Below are 24,054 nucleotides of genomic sequence, written 5' to 3'. Positions count from 1 at the left end.
TTTTCCGACACAATACGAACGTTGTAGTAAAAATGATATCTTAATTTTATGATGGTATGCACACACACAATTCATATTTAAGAGAAATATCAATAATATTAGGTTTTTTAGCACTTACGTTTGTAGAAGAGATGGCTGGTTCCGAGGCAGAGGGCAGATTATTGGCCCTCACCTGTATCACCTGCATCTCTATCCACCACAGAGGCTAGCAGGGCCTCCTTGTCAAACCCCTCAAAGTCCATATCCTCACTATCACTAACTTGGGCTGCCTCGATTCATTCACTCCATATTGTCTGGCCAGATCCACCTGCCTTGTGCCTTTTTCTAACTCCTGAACAATCTTGTACTTAATCTCATAGCTTAAGGCGCGTCGCACCTTCTTGGGCTTGGGGCGGCTTGGGCCAGGTAGTTCAAGGTTTCTCTGGGGTGGTGGGGGTCCGGCGTAAGCCATTGTGTAGAAAAAAACAAAACAAAACAGGTTCCTGGGCACGAGGGAGTATACGCGGAGACGGGAGACAATGAGACTGACGCATTCAAAGTCATCGCTCCTGGTGGCAGGGCAAGCAAGGTTAAATAGACCAATCACAGCTCGCGGCGGAGGGGGGTGCGTGGGTGGTAAGAATACGTGGCCCAATCACAGTCCGCGACGTCATCGGCACGAGTCTAACGTCAGCGACCAGCAGCTTGCCCGCCGCTTGCCCGTAAATTAAGGAATGTACCGCGTAACTAATAATTGTCGCGTCTGGACAGGTGCCGCGTAAATGGCCAATCATGTATAAAATATCCGCGTAAATCCAGACTATACTGTATAGTTAGGTTAGGGTTAAAATAGGACAAGTTAAATTATATATGTGAGAAAGGGTTAAAAGTTAATTATTTGGGTATGTTAGAGTTCGTTATGTTAGACACGTTAAATTAGTGCGTTACATTTGTGTAAGATAGAGTTAGTTAAGGTAATGTTGGTTACGTCAGTGTTAGTTAAGGTAATGTAGGTTACGTCAGTGTTAGTTAAGGTAATGTTGGTTACGTCAGTGTTAGTTAAGGTAATGTTGGTTACGTCAGTGTTATTTAAGGTATTATAAGGTGTTATTTAAGGGTTAGTTAAGTTTGTATTACAGTACTTAGGTCAAGAGTCCGCTATGTGCGTACTGGATAAATTAGTTTTAGAGAAATTAAGTAAATTTTGGTTGCAATTCTTACTTTAGATTTGCCTCCCATCAAAGTTTGAGTATAGAAAAAACAACATTACTTTACTCTCACTGATACTTGAAGTCCTGTACAGCTGACTGCCAGCCAGCCTCCATGTGTTGCAATAAACACCTTCTTCATTATTTTTCAAACCATTAACGTTTCTCAACATGTGAGGTAAATATGGGCGGCGGTGTGTGGCCACGGTCAGGGAGCTCAAGGTTAGGTAATAGAGTATGACAAGGTGAATGGCATCCCTCCTCCCTCACCCTCTCTCACTACCTCCCTCCCTCACCCTGTATCATTACCTCCTCCCTCTGTCCCTCACCATGTATCACTACCTCCTCTCTCACCCTGCATCACTACCTCCCTCACTCACCCTGCCTACCTTCCTCACTCACCCTATCTCACAACCTCCCTCCCTGCCTCGTTCACCATCTCCTCAGGGAGACAAGGACACAGATGCGATGAGACGAGAGTAGAGAGGAACAGATGAACAGGGAAGGTTAGGTTTGGTCCTCTCTCTCTCCCTCCTACTTCTAACCAATCTGATGGATCCCAGACCAAACACGAGGGTTGAGAGCCAACCTTTGGCCAAAACTAAACAAAATAAACCACTTTATCATGCTGTACAAGCTTGAGGCATAGTACAAATGGGCCTTATCTTAATAAGCCCAACTTAACCGAACTGTCAAAACAGGGACAAACTACTAAACACCTCTGATCCTTCCCTTCTTGTCCTTACACTCAATAATTTGTTAACTGTTTCATTGCAGCTAACATATATATATTTATTTAAATTTAAATTCTCTTTACTCCTCTCCCACCATTACATAGGATAGATTAAAGGTTACAGAAACATGAAACAGGATACAGTATGGTAAGAGAATGTGATGTAAGATAAAGTGCTACTGGTGGTGGGAATGTGGCAAGACAACAAATATGAAATACAGCACATGTGCGTACATGCACGCACGCACGCATGCACGCACTCACACACACACACACACACACAAGAAGGCCTCAGGATTTCACAAAGGACAGAAAGATTATGTCATATTGTGTTTGTTGTCATACTGCAATTTGTTTCTTCAATTGCTTCGCAGTAGGATGGGAGAGGGGCGGGTCTTGTCTGAAATTGTGGTAATGAGGGAGATAACGAGGCCAGACAGGACGACGTATTATCACCATCAGTGGCGAGAGGCACGGACTGAGGCTCACTAATAGGAAAAACATTAAAATATTTATAAAGGAGTTATCTGATGACAATATTATACCCCCATACCAACATTATAGCATGGAATCATTGAAGCCAAACTATCCTGGCGTGCACACACAAACACTACAGTACGGGTAAGTCCTCGCATAACGTCGTCACGCTTTACATTGTTTCTGTACTACGTCGCTAAACTTTAGACCAAAAATTTGTTTAACGTCCCGGTGTTCCGGTACAACATCGTTTTGCGTCGTCACGGACTACTTTTTACGGTGCATCACCCTCTCGTCTGGCCACAATACGCTCTCTCGGTTCGGCGTGCTACCCTCACTCGCGTAATGTCACAGCGCCCCCAAGCGACGCCAAGCCAGTCTCTGTTACGACTTCACATCATTCATGGGGCAAAGGAAGGCTGGGGAACGTAACTCCCGTATTTTATCTATTTCTAATGGGGAAAATTTATCCACTTAACACTGTTTCATATAACGTCGCATTTTCAGGAACATAACCACGATGTTAAGCAAGGACTTACTGTATTTGTACCAGAAGCAAAATTCAGTAAATATTATTTGAGAAGTTGATAAAACAAATCAGACTACAAAACAGCATACTGATGAACACTTACCGATCATTATATAAACACTTGACCGGGAAGATAACTTGAAATATATTCAGTATACGCTGCCTTGTATCCTGTATTTAATATTGGCAATTTCCTCTATCACCACTTGGTACAAAAATACAAGCTGAGGTCTCTGGTTCTTAATAATATACTTGAATTGTTCCTCCATTACCTCTTGATAAGACCACACAAAAACTCTGAGCAGATAATAAAGCTACATATAGAAACATAAACAAACAGGAGCTAAAGAAATTCCAGTGTTATCTGTTGGTGAATGTTTCAACCTTGTCGCCATAAGTCTTACTGTTTGTTAAAGAGTACCACCAAGTTTCACGCATTAATGTCTTTCAACAACGTGAGAAACTCTACTGTTAATATACACAAACAAATCACCCTATATCACAACAGGTGTAAGGCTATCCTTAAGAAAAATCTAAAGTGAGAATGGAATATTCAGTTTGTTCATCAGTGGAGACATCATAATACAGTACACTTTTAAGAGAAAACAAGTTGACCACATAAGGCACTATATTAGTACTGTAGTTGTACCTCATAGCCTCAGTGATAAAGCGCTCCACACACTTCCAAAAATATAAACACAAAATATTTATCATCCCGTCACTCTAAATCATCTTCGGTCCATCTAAAGTTTCATTAAAATTTGGTGCATAATGAGTGTATGTAAGACCTTGCTGTCTGACTCCCACACGTAGTCAACAACAACAAAAATTTTGCATCTCATTCGTTACACAATACATCACACAATCACAAGTACCAACCTTGCCAAGTGATCGTTGTGAAGGCCGTCAGACCCAGGGGTGCAGAATTTTTTTGTTGATTGTACACGGGCAAGACAAAGACACACCCCATCAGACAACAACACCTGTGTCCTCCACAACTACAGTACCATACTAACACCACAGGACTGTTTTGGTTATGATTTGGTTGGGTTTGGTTAGGGCTGGGATAGGTTAAGTTTGATCTGGGCCAGTACACACAAAACTTTTAAGTGCTGACATTTTCCTGTTAAGCAATAATAGTACAGTACATACACAAAACTTTTAAGGACCTTAATAGTTCTGTTAAGTTTAAAGACCTCGGGAGCACTTTCAAGTCCCATAATAGTGGTCTGTTAGTTGATACCATGGCAAACCAACATCATCAGCAGCGGCGGCAACACATTTATCGGGAAAGGAGATATATATTTAATGAACATAGTGACTCTAAACTCATCATGAGATAACGACGGGACCGTGCAGGTATCATGGCAGTGACTGATTTAGTGAGGGAAACACTACAAAGTAGAACTGGGAGGAATCGGGCTCTAACCCCAGAGATGAAAGTGGCCATAACCTTGAGTTATTTACAGACTGGAAGAATGCAGCCGTGTAGCAGTGATGATTTTGGAACCACTCAGCTTACTATAACCCAGACACTGAATGCACTAACTCAACCAAACATTTTTTTTGTCAGTTTGTGAAGTTCCCACTGACCCAGAGAGAAATTCAAAGAGAGCAGCATTGACTCTCATGGTGATTTCCAGCCATGCCCTCTTTTTGTCTTTATTATTCAGGAAAGGCTTGAAGCGGCCATTCAATATTAACTTTTTTCTCTTAAATGGCCTCCACCAATAATAAAGTCTGGTCTGCTGTCCAGTTGGGCTTCCTTTTCTTTCATGGGGTTGAGGCTTCCATTTCTGTGATGTTTATCTTGTCCGCTCCTTCAATAACACGTGTGTTAACAAGCAGCACGACAAGGCCAAGCCACCGATCACTATCCTTGGTTAATATATCCACCTTCAAACTGCATATATTATTATCTATTTTTTTTTAATGATCAAAATGTAAATAAATGTAAATATTGAAATTATTCTTCAAAATTTTATTGAGGTTATTCAGCCGTAAGACCATTTTATATGATGAATTCCTGCTATCTTTAGCGCTGTTCAGTGGTACTTAAAAAACAACTGTTTGTGAAGTAAAAGTTTGTATAATTTTCAAATTTTACTGCTAGCTAACAGAACTAGTATGTCATTAGCAGAAAGTTTTGTGTATACCAGCCCAGGTTGCTAAGTTTGGGTAAGCTGTTTAGGAATGTTATCAGGTTAAGTGAAGGTAGTCTGTTAGGTTAAGTAAGGGTAGGTTGTAGGGTTAAGTTAGGGTAGGTTGTAGGGTTAAGTTAGGGTAGGTTGTAGGGTTAAGTTAGGGTAGGTTGTTGGGTTAAGTTAGGTTAGGTTGTTGAGTAAGAGTAACACCAGTGTTACATCCACCCCCCCCCCCCCAACACATGTGTTGAGTCACGTGCAGTATTTTATCATTTTGAAAACACAAGTAAGCCGCACTTGAAAAACTCCATCAAGTGTGATATATAATGCACAGTATTACCCTTCAGGTAGCAACAGCCGGATACATAGATGACTAATCGCAGACTAAAATGGGAAATCTGCGAGTCCACACACGACAATCACACTGCAGTCTGATTATTCCACTTATTCTTTTGTCTACAATATTAATGACATCCCTCCTAGTCAAGGATTACATGTTTGTGTTCCCTATCTAGTGCTGCTGCTACTTTACATAACTGATTATTAATAAATTTTAGACGAGCTGAGCTAATAATAATATGCATTACTATTATTATTATTATTACAGTACTGTATTATTATTATAATTTTCTCTGCTTAATGACATTACCAGCTGAACAAGAGAAGCCATTACCATAATGACATAAAATACAAATTAACGATATATATACTGTAGTACTGTATACAGTGGGGTATGCTATAACCAACGGATCCTTCTACGAATATTCCTATAACGAACAGTTTTACCTATAAAATTGAGAATGCTATAACGAACGAAACTCCTACAACGAACATTATTTAAAAAAATTTTTTTTTTTTACTAATTTATTGTTTTTTTATTACAAGTATTCATGATATTCTTTATTTCAGGGGTTTAGATGCATATTTATGCACTTTTTTACAATTTTTACAATTTTATATTACTGTATATTTTTCAGTGTTAAGTGGTTGTATTTGGAACGGATTAATCCTATAACGAAAGAATGCTATAACGAACAAGGTTCTAGAACCAATTAGATTCGTTATAGCATGCCCCACTGTATCTACACACAAAAGTTTAGTAAAACTCCCTCTCTCACATCTTCAACTTATACAAACAGTACAAACTGTATCTTTAACATCCACATTGGACCATAACATTATCATATCATGGAATTTTTCTTGTTAAGTCAATAAGGATTGAAGAAAACTTTCACATATTTAGGCCTGCAGAAGCTTTCCACCATCAATGCTTTGTTTGTGACGCCTGAAACTTACAAGGCTACAGTATTTGTAACAGCTGTAGTACGGTACACATTTTAAATTTACTACTGTACATCCTCCCAAATACAGTATCTGTAATCTCCCTGTTGAAAAGCTCTCTTCTACAAAACATTAATCAACTGATATATCAATTAATAAAGATCACCCAAAGATTAGCACCTCCCCCCCCCCCAAGCTTATTTCAAATGATTATACCATACATGATAATGGTTGTCCCTTGTGTTCGAGGCTGGCCATCCCTAGGCCCACCCATAAGGGCAAATTTATTTGACGTGTAGAACTTTGCCAAGACAACAACCACACCCTTTGTTAATGTGCATAGACAACTTGCCAACTGCACTAGCTAGTCATTACTGTACCCCGAACACAATCCATAAATTGATTAATATTCAGGTTCCCAATTACTACTGGGGAGACAGAGGCAAAGGGTGTTAAGAAACTTGTCTATAGTTTGCCACTGCCAGGGGATCAAACAAAAGACTACTCGCTTGCAAAGCAAGTACAGTATACTGAGCATTACAACACAGGTTGCCATGATGATTAAACTCCTGGGGGGAGGGTTAGGTTGTGCTTTGTTAGGATAGGTTAGTTTAGGTAAGATCAGTAAATATGTTAAGTTAGGATTAGGTTAAGTTAGGATTAGGTTATGTTAGGATTAGGTTATGTTAAGGTAGGTTAGAACAGGGCAGATTATGTTAGGTTGTGCTATTAAGAGAGGTTAGTTTAGGTAAAGTTAGGTAAGATCAGAGAATGGGATAAGTTTCCAGCTTTCATATTCCTGCACTACAACTTAATACATGTAATCACAACCATCCATACTCCTGTTTTTTGTTCACCACAGACACACTCATAGTAACTGGAACCCAACCAGTCTTATCTTCTTATCAATTATGATGTATTTTCCTGGAGTTCATAAGGTCTATTTGTGTTACTTGTTCACGGCTCAACACTACTCACCACCCTAAACACACCCCAGGGATCATTAACGTCAGGGTATAAGTTCGTACAGTGCATCACACAATATACCCACCTATATAAAACTGAGATTTGAGCAGTTTTAGCCCCCCACCCACACACACACACATTCCCCCTACTGTACTAAATGACAGCTATCTGACACTGTGACATATAGGGATGAGGGTTACAGTATATCTTATCAGTTTTGTTAATCTTTTCCTGGTGTCCACATGGACGATACAGGTAAGGTGAGGAGGGGGCACCAGGTCCGTACTGGAGTGTCGCTGATCAAGGCGAAGGTGATAACATGTCCCAGACTTACCTCCTCCTCCTCCTCCTCACTTAGGCTCTTATTACAACTGGTAAACATTCACTACACAATCAAGTCTAGCACCTTAAACATTACCCTCTACTCCGTCCTAAACACACAAAAAAAGTTCTACATCATCATTTTTATTATGATCCACCTTGAGAGTTAACACTGTCTTCTTCTCACCTTGAGAGTTAACACTGTCTTCTTCTCACCTTGAGAGTTAACACTGTCTTCCTCACCTTGAGAGTTAACACTGTCTTCCTCACCTTGAGAGTTAACACTGTCTTCCTCACCTTGAGAGTTAACACTGTCTTCTTCTCACCTTGAGAGTTAACACTGTCTTCCTCACCTTGAGAGTTAACACTGTCTTCCTCACCTTGAGAGTTAACACTGTCTTCCTCACCTTGAGAGTTAACACTGTCTTCCTCACCTTGAGAGTTAACACTGTCTTCCTCACCTTGAGAGTTAACACTGTCTTCCTCACCTTGAGAGTTAACACTGTCTTCCTCACCTTGAGAGTTAACACTGTCTTCCTCACCTTGAGAGTTAACACTGTCTTCTTCTCACCTTGAGAGTTAACACTGTCTTCCTCACCTTGAGAGTTAACACTGTCTTCCTCACCTTGAGAGTTAACACTGTCTTCCTCACCTTGAGAGTTAACACTGTCTTCCTCACCTTGAGAGTTAACACTGTCTTCTTCTCACCTTGAGAGTTAACAAGCTGATATCAATAATAAACATTGCCCTTTTTCTTTATCAACAATCAAAAAGGTGCAACTGTGCATTAAACAAGTACAGGTGCCCCCCCCCCCCAAATTCACGGATTTTTATTTTGCGGTCGTCTATTATTCGTGGATGACACCCTGGATGTGCCCAAGATTGTCTGTGGGTAGTTTTAAAGTTGCCAACATTTTTGCAGGTGGAACAGAGTCATTCGATCTAGAGACAGTAATTCCTTTACCTGTAATGTAAATATGTGTGTGTGTGTGTGTGTGTGTGTGTGTGTGTGTGTGTGTGTGTTGACACACACACACAAAAAACACATACAAATAAATAATGGATAAATACTGTCACAAATAATGAGAAAAAATTATATAAAAAAATGTGAGTCTACCCTCAAGTACTGTCACATTTTTAATAAATTTGTTTCTGATTATTTGTGAGAGGGTTTTCCCATTATTATTAACAGTGTGTGTGTGTGTGTGTCTACACACACACACACACACATATACAATACATAACATATATACGATCAGAAACCAATTTATTGAAAATGTGACAGTCTACCTTCAAGTCCATGCTTTAATAAATAAAGCATGGACTTGAGGGTAGACTGTCACATTTTCAATAAATTTCTTTCTGATTATTTGTGAGAGTAGTATTTTCCCAGAATTATTTATTTGTATGTGTTGTGTGTATGTGTGTGTGTGTGTGTGTAATAATAATAATAATAATAATAATTAACGATTTATTGAAAGAGCTTGGCAGCCAGAAGGCTGAAAATATACAGTTACATATTTGGGGAATGGGTTTCGAATTACAAATAATATACAAGTAACATAAGTGACACAAATAAGACATATAATAACTAGATGGGGAAAAGCTCAAACTACAGTTCATTTCAACATAGTGACAGTGCAAGGAGTAGTGTTTACTGGGTGAATACACTGATTTATTACAAGTTATTGATAATTTTTACAATGGTTGGGACTGGGCTGTTCTTATAGCGATCAGTTCGTGCACGTATGGGCTGGATGCGGTTGTGGTGTCGAACAGCAATTCTCGGACTAGGGATCTCAGGTGGTAGTAGGAGCCGGTGTCGAGGATGGTGTAGAAGCTTCTTACCAAATTTCCAGATGAGGTCGTGGTGATGGTCAGTGAGAGTCAAAAGGGTCAGTGTGTTGAGCGCTTCTTGATATGTGGAGTAGGAAGGGGAGAGAATAATCTTGCATGCCCTCTTTTGCACTTTTTCTAGGTGTTTACGTTGTGTGGCATTTAGGGAGGAAGACCAGGTGGGGGAGGCATAGGTGAGCTTGGGAAGTATGAATGTTGTGTAAACACTGAGGAGCTCGTGTGCAGGAACTCCGAGGGACTTGAGTCGGCGGAGGAGGTGGAAACGGAAACTGGAGGATTTGACAACTTCACTGACGTGTGGTTTCCAATTTAGTTTGTTGTCTATGGTGACGCCGAGGAGCTTCGTGGAATCTACAACCTGGAGTGTGTTCGGACCTAGAGTAATGGAAGGAGGTGGGACAATGTCGGAGGAGAGGTTGATGTGCATAACCATGGTCTTGGTATGGTTGATGGTGACATTGTTGTTGGTGGCCCAGTTTTGGAGACTGTTCAATAAATCCTGAAGGGGCGTGTAAGGTTGGGGAGCAGAATTGTTACGCTGATCCCAATGTAGGAGTCTGTCGACATATTTTCAGCAGCAGGGGTTTCTCTTAAGGAAGAAGTATCCATCTGGTGCCTTGGGGGGACACCACGTAAGTGACTGAAAGGTGGAGACAGCCCTGAAGCCAGCTTGGCGTCGGTCACTGAGGATCAAGCATGGTATAAGACTTCTCCAAGTCTGAGGTCAATAGCTTTGTTGATGATTATATTGTGGTCAACTTAGTGCAATCAATGAAGAGATGTTTTTTCTCGAGATGGCGGTATATGTGATCGAGAAATGACAAGACAGTGAGTGGTGGGAGGAAGTTATGTTGCCAATGCTCCTGTGTGTGTGTGTGTGTGTGTGTGTGTGTGTGTGTGTGTGTGTGTGTGTGTGTGTGTGTGTGTGTGTGTGTGTGTGTGTGTGTGTGTGTGTGTGTGTGTGTGTGTGTGTGTGTGTGTGTGTGTGTGTGTGTGTGTGTGTGTGTGTGTGTGTGTGTGTGTGTGTGTGTGTGTGTGTGTGTGTGTGTGTGTGTGTGTGTGTGTGTGTGTGTGTGTGTGTGTGTGTGTGTGTGTGTGTGTGTGTGTGTGTGTGTGTGTGTGTGTGTGTGTGTGTGTGTGTGTGTGTGTGTGTGTGTGTGTGTGTGTGTGTGTGTGTGTGTGTGTGTGTGTGTGTGTGTGTGTGTGTGTGTGTGTGTGTGTGTGTGTGTGTGTGTGTGTGTGTGTGTGTGTGTGTGTGTGTGTGTGTGTGTGTGTGTACACATATATATATATATATAATTATGATTGAATCAGATAAATTTCTGTACATAAACATGTCAATTTCCGCATTCAGTGTTATTATCGATATTTGTTAATATTTTGAGAAACCTAAACTCTCAAACAATTCTTATCCACTGCAATACTAATCTTGCTAAATATTATTTATTAAGTACTGTACAGTAATTACAAGCTATGATTGTTTTCTGTACTGTAATGTATATGCTTTTACAATTGTTAACCCTATTTGCTGTAAGTGAAAACCGTTATGAATGTCGTAAGAAGTTTGTAGTCACCCATCTTACAAGCCATCTTCTGTAAAGCTATTACAAAATGGAAAATAAAGGACAGACTTGATAACTCTGCGTAAAAATAATTTAATTAACTGATGCTGATTCACTTAATATTCATCATATAATGTCACACTGATTCAGTAACACACAAATCACATTAAATTTAATAGACAAGTAGACAGTATATAAATTCTGAAATATATTATAAATACTGACAGCAGGAATTAGTCTGAGGATTCAAGCCAAGGACAGCCCAAGTTAACCAGTACTGTAGATGTTCATATCCACTGGGGCCTTTGTTTAAGGAGATATTGACTTGGTTCTGTGTGTAGTGTTCTCTCCCTGGGTCTAAAGTTATAGGGCTTACTATGATGCTAAAATAATTACAACAGCAGAAGTATTCCAAAATAAACAACAAGATATTGATTGGTCTCATGCAACAAACTGTACGGAGATAAACAAGGCTTTGGAGAAGTTCAAAACTACTTTTACTGATGTTTTTGATTATGTAGCACAATTAAGGGAGAAAATTATAAAAACAGGGACTAAATCTTGGATGACTAGCAAGATATTAGACGCCATCTGATACAAAGATAAATCATCAAATAAAAAAAGAGCAGGCATGAACCAAACCGCACAAAAAGTACAGATATAATGCAATCAAAATCATAATACTGTACTGTACTGCACCTGCGTTTTTCAAAGTTGTATTAACGGAATACAATATAAAGAGTGAAGAAAATAAATTAAAAAATGCTCTGGAAGCAACTATTGGACACAGCCACAAACCAAAATATCTTCAACCTACTGTTATACTGTATATTGATAATGAACTGTTTAATGCATTATTTTTATTGTTTAATTTTTGCAGGAATAACACACCCGGGCACAGGTCATCGATCTATACTATACTGTACTGTATTAATCTTTTTTTTTTTTTTTTTTTACGGGAATTCAACCGGGCACAGGTCCATTGTATTAATCTACAGCAAAGATGCAAAACCAGCTTTAAATTGAGACATTGGATGAGTATGGAAACACAGAAGAAGGCAGAGCATTCCACAGTTTGGCTGTGTGAGGAAAGAAGGATGTAGGATGATAACGGTTATTCTAGTGTGACCGACATCAGAGAAACGGTGGGCACCGTGGCAAGACGTAAGCCAGGTTTGCCGGCACAGGATGCCAAATCCATGAACACCGTTAAAAGTACCTGTAAAAAGAGTGAGTGAAGCAACATTGCGAGAGAGGGGGACAGAAAAAGAGCTACCCCAGATATGAAAGCAGTATTCCAAGTTAGGGCGAATGAATTTTTATACAGTCAACCTCGCTACAGCGGTCTCACATTCCACGCGTACGCGGTACCCCGTAAACAGGAATGCTCACATTCCGCTGCGTGTACCCTTTTACTGAGGATACTGAGGCAGCGACATTTTTGATTCAAACCTCTCCCCGCCATCCGCCAGTAAGCCGCCAGTAGCGCAGTGTATGTTCTTTGTTGCGTTCTTGCCAGTGTATATCTTTGTTGCGTTATCGGTGGCGTCTATGGCGTAACCAGACTGTGATTGAGCAAAGCATCCTTACCTCCCTCCCCTGCTAGCTGTGATTGGTTTAATGTAGTACTATGGCGTGCCTGCAGCGGGCGTTCAAGCCCTCGACCTGCCGCGTCAGTTACACCTCCCAGCTACACAATTAATATTAGTATCAATTGTTCCATAAGAATGGCTTCCACGGACCACCACCACAAAAACCTTGCATTACCTGGACCCAGCCGCCCTAAGCGAAGACACGGCGTTCCTTAAGCTACGAAATCAAAATATAAAAGATCATGCAAGAGTTGGAGAAAAGAACACGACGCAGGTTGATCATGGCGCCAGCATAGTGTTAACGAATCAACTATCAGGACAATTAGAAGGATGCAGCCAAGATAAGGAGCATAGACATCATAAAGTCTACAGGTGCTTCTATGATCAAATCATTTACAACCAGGTGCTTCTCAAGGCGGAAAAAATTACTTGTGAGAGCTACTTAATTAAATCATGACCGGAACATGGCGGTGGACCGCACTCAGTTAAGAATGCGCCGCATTGAACTGTATGCTGCAGTGTTACAAAAGATGGGAATTACAGAGCCCAAACCATACAATGCTTCCTCTGGGTGGTTACAGAGGTTTAAAAAGAGGAACAAGATCAACAATATCAACATTGGTGGTGAAAGCTAGTGCTGACCGTGTTTACTTGTTTAGAATTTCCTCCGTTTTACGTGAGATTATGGAGGAAGGACAGTACTGCCCAACAACCAGGTGTTTGCTTTTATGGACAGATCTGGTCTTTTTGGGAAAAAAGCTACCTTCCAAGACCTTCGTTGTGAAGAATGCCAGCAAGTGTGGAGGCCGGGGAACACCAGGCGCATCACCGTCCTGTTTTACCACCAATGCCTCCGGTACCTGTAAGCTCCAAGTTATCATTGATCCACACAACGCGCGCAAGCCCTTGCGCTACAAACATCGGACGCCCAGCCAAGCTAAATGTCCACTGGCTGACCGCCGCGTAAGTGGATGTTCTCTACACTGTCCCTCTCCTGGTTTGATGACTGTTTCGTTCGATGTGAAGAAGTTCTGTGAGCAACAGAATGTGCCATTCAAGATTTTGTTGCTGCTGGACAACACCAGGACACTACGCCCTACTGTTAGATCGTCACCCCAACATAAAGTGGTCTTCCTTCCTCCCAACACAAGGTCTATAATACAGCCATGGACCAAGAATTGATCTGTAATGTAAAAGCTGCATTCTGCTAAAAATTCAAGCTCCTGAATGACTACACAAAACCAAGGAAGGTGCAACCTGTGAGTGAAGCTGCTGCGATGTAAGAGCAAAGGCAGCGGATCAGCAGTTAGCAGAGCAAGAGAATGCACCCCCAGGAAACAATTCTGGAGAACATTCAATGTCCAAAGCTGTGTGGACTTCTTGGTGGAGGCATGGGATCCAGCTGTCTGTAGCAACTGTTAGATCACGCCAGGGGCATGTGTTGCAAGGCAATCCGGCTGTTAGGCAAATAAATCTGTGACTGGTGAGAGTTCAGACATGTTGTGCAGTAGCAGTGGACCTTGCCAGAAAGCTTCTGCAGAGTGTTACAGCTGCAGGCTTCTCCGAGACCTGCTTGACAGCGGTATCCTGCTGGAGGTGATAAAGGGATCTGATGTGACTACCGACGAGATGCTAGATGATGATGACGTCAGTGAAGAGGCAGGTGATCACGTCATCCCAAGAAGAGCGCCCGCTTATCCCATAGTAATGTAAGAGGTGCCATCGAGTGTACTGAAAGTCAAGCGCCTCTTTTCCGACGACCTGACACTATGGTGTGGAAATCTTCACTACCCAGCTGTTACAGACTATGGAGCCCTATATCAAGGTTTATCACGATAACATAAGCTTACCAGCCCGTCAGCAAAGCATAACAGGGGTTCTTCGCCACAACCTACAGCCAGCCAAGCCAGTGATGGTAACCAGAGGCAGGACAGTGATGATGACTTTGAGGATTTGTCAGGAGGCACTAGTAAGTGTGGATGACACCGATGAAGACTCACCTGAGGGCCCGTGCAGCCTGCCCTCTGCCTCAGAACCAACCCTCCATTCCCCCTCGCCCAACCATCTCTTCTACTAACGTAAGTGTTAACCCCAACCTTGTTTTTTTTCTAGCTAACCTTCAGTTTATTTCTCTTATTGATTGTTCCCTTCTATATTAAATTATTGTGTGAATACCATCATAAAGTTAAGATGTTATTTTAGTAAAAAGTCGTGTGTCAGAAGAGTGGAGTTTGGGGGTCGTACAGTCTCTAGGTCGGCCTGGTCTCTATTTCAATTAATCCCATATGTTATGTTGTTCACTTTACGCGGGCCGCCGTGGGTTCAATTAACCAGAAGTGAGGGTTCACTGTACTGCATTGTGCACATACAGTGGTGTTTGCATAAATAAATATAGCTCTGTCTCTCAATGTGGGATGTTTAGTTTAGACTCTCAGAAAACTTTCCCCAGCACCAGGAAAAATTTTGGGGAAGTGATTTTTTCTGGGGAAGAAAAAATTCATCTGCATACCCAGAAATTTCTCATTCCCAGAAGAGCTCTGCATCAATTATTCCAGCTAACAGGAAGTACTGTATTACTATAATTATTACAGGTTAGGCCCAGGAAATTCATTAAATGGTTCATCATATTCCAGGGTAAGTGTTGGCCAGTGCTCTGATCCTTTTGGGTTATTCCTTAGACACTGAATCAGACACAGTACTGTACCTCAATAACTTGCTACTGTAAGTGGCTACTGAATTGAAAGCAGCTTCTACACGTTATAGAAATTCTCATCCAGGTTGCCGTAGGGAACACAGAGGGTAACCAAAATAAACAGTAAAAATCTGTTACTCACCCTTTCTACAAAGTCAATGGTTTTATGAAATTTCTTCTGAAGTTAAGAAATATTTTCTGGACTCCTAAATACAGTACAGTACTGTACAGTACAATAATGTAATATCATAAGGTCACTTTGTTTCCACTTTTAGTAGCAGGACTCTTGGGTACAACACTAAACATGCTCTTGTACACTCACAAAATTAAGAGACAACTACAACCACGAATCATTTACTTACGCTTAGAATCATTAGCAGTGGACGCCTGTGCTGAGGCTCGTGACCATAACTGTTGACCAGTGTGAAGAATTTGCTGGAGGGAGCGATCAACACGTGGAAGCTCACCTCCACCGTTTAAGTTACTAGCAAGTTGCTCTGCTTGTTGCAGCAACTCCTGCAGGCTACGACCACTCATCTTGATGCCTGCAACATAACCATTAGAAACCTTATAAAGTTCAACATACAATATTCTTCTTGACTACTGTACACGACAGTATAGTAACTATTATACATTATTACAGAGTATAGTATTAATATATACTGTACTGTACAGTATATTGGGGAGGGATGGCACCTCTGTGTTGAAAGGTACCGCTGCCATCATACACATTTATGTTAGAATCACTTCAGGAATTGTCTCCTGAAGTTAAACTTTAAGTCCTGAGACACCCTATGTGCGATTACTAATTGTTTTTATCCCAATAGGTATTTTGATTTTTACCATTATCACTAGGATTCTTTTTTAATTAGGAATCGCAACCCACCCCTCCCAAAGTATGTACAGGTAGCTAATTGTTAGTCCATCGCAATTATGACCTACAGTAACCTAACCTAACCTCCTAACTGGGGGGGGCCCCTGAACATATATAAGTCATTTCTCGATAAATCCATACAGGAAAAGGGAAACACCGGATCACCTTAGCTTTCACCTTTATTCAAGACATCTTCAGAGGCAACTTCAGTTGCCCTTTTCCCGTGTGGTTTTATCAAAATTTATCTTGTTCATGTTTCCATTGTGGATCTACATGAAATATAAGTCATTTGCAAGGGAAACGTCATTGAAAAAAAGTCTCTTAGAATGTTCTAAACTTGCAACCATAAAATTGTCAAAATTCTTTGGGTGGCAACAAGTGAAATAATGCTCCCATACCAATCATGATGTCCGGAGGGCAGCTAGAAATACGGCATTGAATTAGGATAGAGTTTTAAGGTTCAGTAATGCCCTCAAGCCAATTAACCATTCGTCTTCTATGGAAAACTTTCCTTAAATTGCCGATTAACAATAACATTTCATACTTTCTCCCACTATTACTCTAAATTCTGGGAACATTCTAGGGCCAGAGGCCTGAAAGCGGTCAACATATAGTAGAGGACACCACTCAATATTGTTATTTTTGTTTCTAATGGTAAGTTCAGACAAAACAATTTTTAACTTTGTCATCTTGGCACATTTTACCCATAACAAAGATATTGGGAGTTTGAAACTCAGAAAACTTCTAGAAAAGTTGGTAATTTATGAGGAAACTCTTACCACCACAAGGAATTATTCCATTTCATTCATCTTTTCCACATGTGTTCTTATCATTACAGTAAGCATTTTAAAAGAGGCAACTTGTTATTTTAATTATAAGTTGTTTTTAGTTTCTCTATAATCATAAATACTTGTAGTGGGCAGGGCATGAAGGACAGGGGAATTTTTGGAATAAACACGGTGAAAACTGATCACATGACACTAAAAATTATGCCTCTACGTCCTTTGTATGTCAAGAAAATAATTATTTACCATTAATACTTCTCAGAAAAATCTGCAGTCACTGCATCATCTGTTTGTTTACAACCAACCTACTCAGTCCAAATGTACTCTCACGTCACAAAAACATAAATTACACCATGATGCTGCAACAAAGTTGTTTTCATTGGTACCAGATATAATAGGGTCAATTTATGATACTGTAGTCGCCAGGTTTCGATTTTTCCATAAAAAATGTATTTTGCCTTTGGTTCTTGTTGTGATTCCATGAATCTGACCTTCGTTTCTGGTGCTAACCGCCTGTTTTCAAGTTAAGCCCCCCTCCCCTGTGACAGGGACGAGGGAAGGAGCTGAGCTAACCTAACCTAACCATAAAAACCTTTTATGACTCAATATATAAGTACTGTAAGTGAGGTTAGGGTCATCTCATACCTGACAACTCATACCCAAGATAAATTGTACTAAAAAAAGTTAACTTGCCATGCCAAGTCGTACCTAAAATAACTTGTAACCAAGATTTCTTGCACCCAATTCAAGATAATCCATACCTACTAGTATACATATCATGCATAGGTAGTTGCTGTCACAGCATTATTATAGCTTAATACCAACTATTCAGGGCCAGATTATGGGAGGGTGTCCAGTCCCCCTCAGACAAGCCCCCCTCCTCCCCAAATTAAATAAAAATTGAATTGAATTTAACACAGTTTGGAGTTATATAAAATTTTAGCTTCATCTATGATTCCAAAAAAATTAAGTAAATCTTGTCAGAAAGTGCAGTGATATAGTGAAATGCAATGCAGCACTTTAAAATGATTTGCATATCATTACATAAGTATCTTATTTTGTCACACAAACATTGGACTTCAAGTACATATTTCACACTGAGCTTTACAATAACTTTATTGCAATTTATAGATTTCAGGCTAATAAATTTGGCAGTTTCAATTTATAAACTGGGCGATGTAAATGTTTATAATAGTCATAAGTCAACAAAATATAGACATGGAGGAGTCTAGACATGCATAAAAACAGATTTATTTTCCAGCTCCAGCTTTTTGTAAACAAATCAGTTAGTATTAAAACCAAACTGGTGATTGTGATGCTCGTGTGAATTATGCAAATCTGAGATTGTGAGATTTTCAATGTTGACCTTAAATCAGAGTTGACTTTTGATGAGTGATTGTGAATTAAAAATTTGATTTTGATTTATTGCAACTCATATTCAACAAATGGTAACATGACCTTTACAGGAATTTGTGATTGTTTTGAGATTTGGAGATTTACACTACGTGCTTCCATAGTTTTGTATTTCCCCTATTGCATTGTGCCTCTGTGTGGTTTTCTCTCACACATTTGCATCTAAAGTTGTTAAATAGTGATTTTAGAATACAGTAATACCCACTTTGATTTTTTACGGAATTTCCACTTCTAGCGGTTGCATCTACTCACATCTGGCAGGCGGTAGCGAGCAGAGTGCACAAGGTAGTGATCATCAAACATTACCGAGTTCTTCACCCACCACAGCGGCCCAAGTCAGTGATAGTGAGGATATGGACTTTGAGGGTTTGGCAAGGCCCTGCAAGCCTCTGTGGTGGATAGTGATACAATTGATACAATTGATCAGGTGAGGCCAATAATCTGCCCGCTGCCTCGGAACCAACCCCCATCCCTTGTGCCCAGCCATCTTTTCTACTAATGTAAGTGTTAAAAAACTTAATGTTATTGATATCTCTCTTAACTATTAATTGTGTGTGCATACCATCATAAAATTAAGAGTTATTTTTACTAGCGTGAGTATTGTGTCTGAAAAAGTGGAGTTTGGGGTTCGGCCCAGTCTCTATTTCAATTAATCCCATATGTTCTGTTGTTCACTTCTGGCGGGCCTCTGTGGGTTCAATTGATCGCGTAAGGAGGTTACACTGTGTATATTTGATACTTGATGCAATGGAGATAATCTTTTTGGCGGACACTAAAAAGAATTGTTTTTCAAGTACCGGGGGACCCAGGATGCGAACCCCTGATTAGGTTTAGTAATTTTTGGTCATTTGCGAGGAAACTGTCATAGAAGAATAGTGTCTTAATAAACCATCGGAATAGCAAATTGCTTAACTCTACAGCCATAATGGTTGAAAATGACTTACACACATTTTTAAATTCACATAAAGTTTCCTTACTTTCCCAGGTAAAGGTGTAGTTTAGGGCTAACACTAGAAGGAGTTTGCTGATTTTCTTTATTTTTGCTATACAGTACAGTGGTCCCTTGGTTAAGGAACACAATCCGTTCCAGCAGGTTGTTCAGTAACCGAAAAATTCGTGAACCGAAACCATTGTTTCAATGGGTTTTTGGTAATTGGTTCCAGCTCACCGAAAATTGCAATTAACAAAAATGGTAGAAAAGTTCACTTACTTTGAGGTGTGTATGTAGAAGGCTCCTGGATGATGATGATGATGATGGGAATTAGAATGGGGGTGGAGGAGAAGGAAGAAGAAAGGCATTGGGGTGGAAGAGAAGTCATCCCATGGCATTTCACCCATAAAATTTTAGTTCTCTTGATGTATTTCAAGATTATTTTCTTTAAATCAACACTGCACTGCATTATATATTGTCAATATGTAAATATATTTCAAAATACCAATAATTTGCTTGAAACACAGAAAAAAAGCGTTTAGTTGAAGAGAGTCTCAAGCAAGATGTTACCTCCAGTGAAAACAGAGAGAGACTAACGCCTGCTTTGCTGTGTTAGAGGCTGGATGCCACGCATTAAACTAGTCACTTTACCTTCAATTATGTTCAATAATTGTTAAAATGACTAAAATTGAATATTAAACTTTTAAAATTATTGAATAGTATAAACTTCTTGATATTTACTAAAATAGTAAGGAATTTAAGCCCTAGAACCGGCCAGTGCAAGCGAAAACATGTTGAGGTCGGTTCGTAAGAAATTCGTTAACCGAATTTAAGAATCTTAAGGGAGGCAGTTCGTTAACCGAAATTTCGTTAACCGAGGGACCACTGTACTTATTGTTTTGATGATTTAAGTATATTAAAAGAACGACAACTTTTTATTAGGATATAGGGGTAGTCATCGATGATAAGCTGACGTTTTCTGACCATCTAGCTGAGAAAATCAACAAGGCTAATAAAATAGTGGGCATTATTAGAAGAACTTTTGTTCATCTGGATGCACCTATATTCAAGGCTCTGTACACTGCTCTGGTTAGGCCACACCTTGAGTATGCTAATCAAATTTGGTGCCCATATCTCATTAAGGATATTTAAGCAGTAGAGAATGTACAGAGGAGGCTACAAATAAGTACAGATCAAGGATTTATCTTATGAGGAAAGACTAAGGAAATTACAGTTACGCACACTGGCATACAGAAGATCTCGTGGGGACCAAGTGGAAACATACAAGATAGTGTGTGGCATATATGACCAGGCATGTACAGCAGGAATGTTCCAGATGAGGAGCTGACACTACCTGGGGAACACAAAGATCTACAAAACAAGAGCAAGGCTAAATCTCAGGAAACATTCATTCACGAGTAGGGTTGTCAACAACTGGAATGGGTTACCTGAGTGGGTAGTGAATGTGGAGATGGTGGAAAAGTTTGAAGCAAAATTAGATAAATACTGGAAAAATCAACAAGTATATAATTATAGGGCACAAATATCCGCCACACACAGCCACCGTCTGAGTAGAGAAAGAGCTACTGAGCTGGAGTCACAGGCGTGAACCTCTTCCAGAAGATCATCTGTGAGTATCTGTGAGTGAGTATAATTTTAAGTATTTTAAAGTTTTTTATTTGCTCTATCCTGCTTCACATTTCTCCTGCAGCACTATATTTGTGGTTTACCTCGCTGAATCCCTCTTCAAGAGACGTTTCCTATAAATGATGGTGAAAGCTTCACAATTCCTCCTCGCCTTTGCTGATGAATATCAACCTCAATATTAAGGTAAGTTGTTTATCACATAAATTAACATGATAATGCATAGAACCTAATAGCGCCTGACCTTAACACATAAATTAACACGGTAATACATATAACTTAATAAAACCTGACCTAACATACCCAACCAATGGGTATGTTAGGTCAATTCTGTGTATTGTCTTTTCCATTTATATGCTTATTAGCATGCTATTGGTGTATAGCAAAAAACTTCAACCATTTCTACAAACTCCTTCTGGTGTTAGCCCTAAACTACACCTTTACCCTTTCCCATAATAATTACATTATCTAGATGGTAGCAAAGAGTTGTCATTGAAGACATATAAACCATAATAAATTACATTTATCGGCAGCTGTTATCTTACACTTTTACTCCTGCAACACACACCTGTTGTAGTGGCAGAGCCTTGTGTTGGACACTACACGTGACAATACCTTGGTCGAGAGCAACAACAAACACCTTCAACTTTATTTACACCGCCGGACTCATTCAATGGTTCCCTTGTCTCCTCGTTGTGTAGTACAGTCATTTATTGTCATCAACAGAAACTAATCGTTACCAGCAGCTACCCTATAATATTACTCCTTTATTATTTATCGTCATATCCCTTTGATTTTACTCTTTCATTATTTATCGTCACTTCCCTGTAGTTTGCTCTTTCCTGTTCATTTTTATTTTAGTTTATTTATTGTATGGAATTTTCGTTGTAGCTGGTCTAAAGGCTATAAATAAAATTATATGCAATGGTAGGAGGGGTGTTGATGGCATATGTGAATTACTCGAAAATGCTTGGGAACTTCTCTGTTACACACTGTTGGCAAGTACTGGGCATGCACTGGCTCCAGCGTCCAGCCTCCAGTGCTTGTCAAGTCTGGTTCAAGAATTCACGCTCGGTGCCGTCACAGCACTCTCTGGCAGATTGTTCCAAGAGTTCACAACTCTCACTCTCAAAAAGTTACCCTTTTCAGTTTTTTAGACTTGCGGCTTCTGTATTATAAGCCAGGCAGTTGCAGGCGCTCAAAGCTCATTGGATAGTTGTGGGAACTGAAGTGCAGGCACCAGTCTGGTGGCCCCCCTTTTGGACATTTTCAATCAATTGACAATCTCTAGCATATCTCGCGGACCAGACCGGATGACAGTACTCCAGGCAGGGAAGCACCCCACTGTTAAAGATCGAACTTCTTATAAGACCTAATAATTTATTTGCTTGATTCACCTTCTTCTCACAATGGCCCGAGAACTTCAGTTCATTGTCCCCAGGATATGCTAGGGAGTGGCTGAGTAGGGACTGTCAGTTGGTTAAAAATGTTCAAAGGAGAGTGTAGTGGATACTCTCCCCTACAACTGCCAACTGCCGTTTTGTTGCTGACCAGCTGAACCCGCGGGCCGCGGCGAGTTTCTTACCTCAAGCCTAGCTTTCGAACTGCGCGGTTGTGGGGTTTCGTGATGTAGTATCACACTCAGGATGGGTTGGAGAAAGGAAACTCACAATGCGTTCTCTGCACATATATTGTATTGAATGGCTCACCGATAGAACGCAGAGGGTCAGCGTAGATGGTGTTAAATCTGAGTGGGGCCGTGTAACCAGTGGGGTTCTCCAGGGGTCAGTACTAGGCCCACTCTTGTTCATAATCTACATAAACGATCTAGATACTGGGATTAGCAGTGACATAAGCAAGTTTGCGGATGACACCAAAATAGGGCGGCAGATTAATTCAGGGCAGGATGCAAATGCATTACAGGAGGATTTGAATAAACTGCAGGAGTGGTCAGAAAAATGGCAAATGAAATTCAACACCAGCAATTGTAGCATACTTAATATTGGAAGAACAAATACTGTCAATGTATACAGCCTCAACAACATCAACCTAGAGAAGTCGACTTGTGAAAACAGTGCGTTAATGTTCGAAATAAGGCAAACAGAGTATTAGGTTTTATATCTAGAAGTGTAAGTAATAAGAGTGCAGAGGTCTTATTGCAACTATATCTTGCGCTAGTCAGGCCGCACCTCGATTATGCGGTTCAGTTCTGGTGCCCTTATTATAGAATGGACATCAATTCACTAGAGTCGGTGCAGCGAAGAATGACGAAAATGATTCCAGGACTTAGAACCTTCCATATCAAGATAGGTTAAAGAAACTAAACTTGCATTCCCTAGAAAGAAGAAGAGTGCGGGGAGATATGATAGAAGTATTTAAGTGGGTGAAATGAATCAATAAAGGGGATATAGATAAAGTTCTTATAATATCCGAGTAGGATAGGACTCGGAGCAACGGATTTAAGTGGATAAGTTTAGGTTTAGGAGGGAGATAGGAAGAAACTGGTTCACAAATAGGGTGGTGGACGAGTGGAACAAGCTTAACAACTTTGTAGTAAGTGCTGGAACGCTGGAAAGTTTCAAAAGGAGGCTAGATAGATTCATGGATGATAGAGAGTGGTAGTAACTCTCGACAGGAGCTGCCATGCACGGGCCAACCGGCCTATTGCAGACTCCTTATTTTCTTATGTACAGGGCAGCTTGGTGCTGGGAAGCTACTGCATGGTTAGAAGCGTGGAGTAGAGAGCTGGTTGGTGAGGAGCTTGCTCGGAGGTGTTGCGTGTTGCTGGCTCAGGTAGGAGAAGAAGGAAGTTCACGGCGAGGTAAGGGCTTGTATAGCGGAGGTAGGCGTGGCTTGATAGCCGACCTCGCTTGCTTTGTTAGACGTCGCTAGTAACCGACCTTAGACCCGAAAAGGGATCGGCTAGTCAGTAGACAAGCGGCAGTAGGTTGACCCGGACCACGAGGCACACACTGTGGAATTCGCGGGGTCGGCTACTCAGCGACAAACAGCGTTTGTAGGGGAGAAATCCACTACAGGGTCACAGCTCAAGGCTGAAGAAGGCAC

General features: G+C 40.5%; 1 long non-coding RNA gene across 1 annotated transcript in view; it reads left to right on the top strand.

Moving 5' to 3' along the window:
• The window catches only part of LOC121857665, a 41,952-nt gene extending 26,119 nt beyond the window's left edge, over positions 1-15,833 (top strand). The window contains exon 3 of the long non-coding RNA XR_006087251.1: positions 15,710-15,833. This is a non-coding gene — a long non-coding RNA (uncharacterized LOC121857665). The remainder of the gene's footprint in view (positions 1-15,709) is intronic.
• The last annotated feature ends 8,221 nt before the right edge of the window (positions 15,834-24,054 follow it).

Source organism: Homarus americanus, unplaced genomic scaffold (genome assembly GCF_018991925.1).
Source record: "Homarus americanus isolate GMGI-L3 unplaced genomic scaffold, GMGI_Hamer_2.0 scaffold16712, whole genome shotgun sequence".
Classification (NCBI taxonomy): Eukaryota; Metazoa; Arthropoda; class Malacostraca; order Decapoda; family Nephropidae; genus Homarus; species Homarus americanus.
The sequence above is the reverse complement of the archived record's forward strand: the minus strand, read 5'-3'. Positions and strand labels throughout refer to the sequence as shown.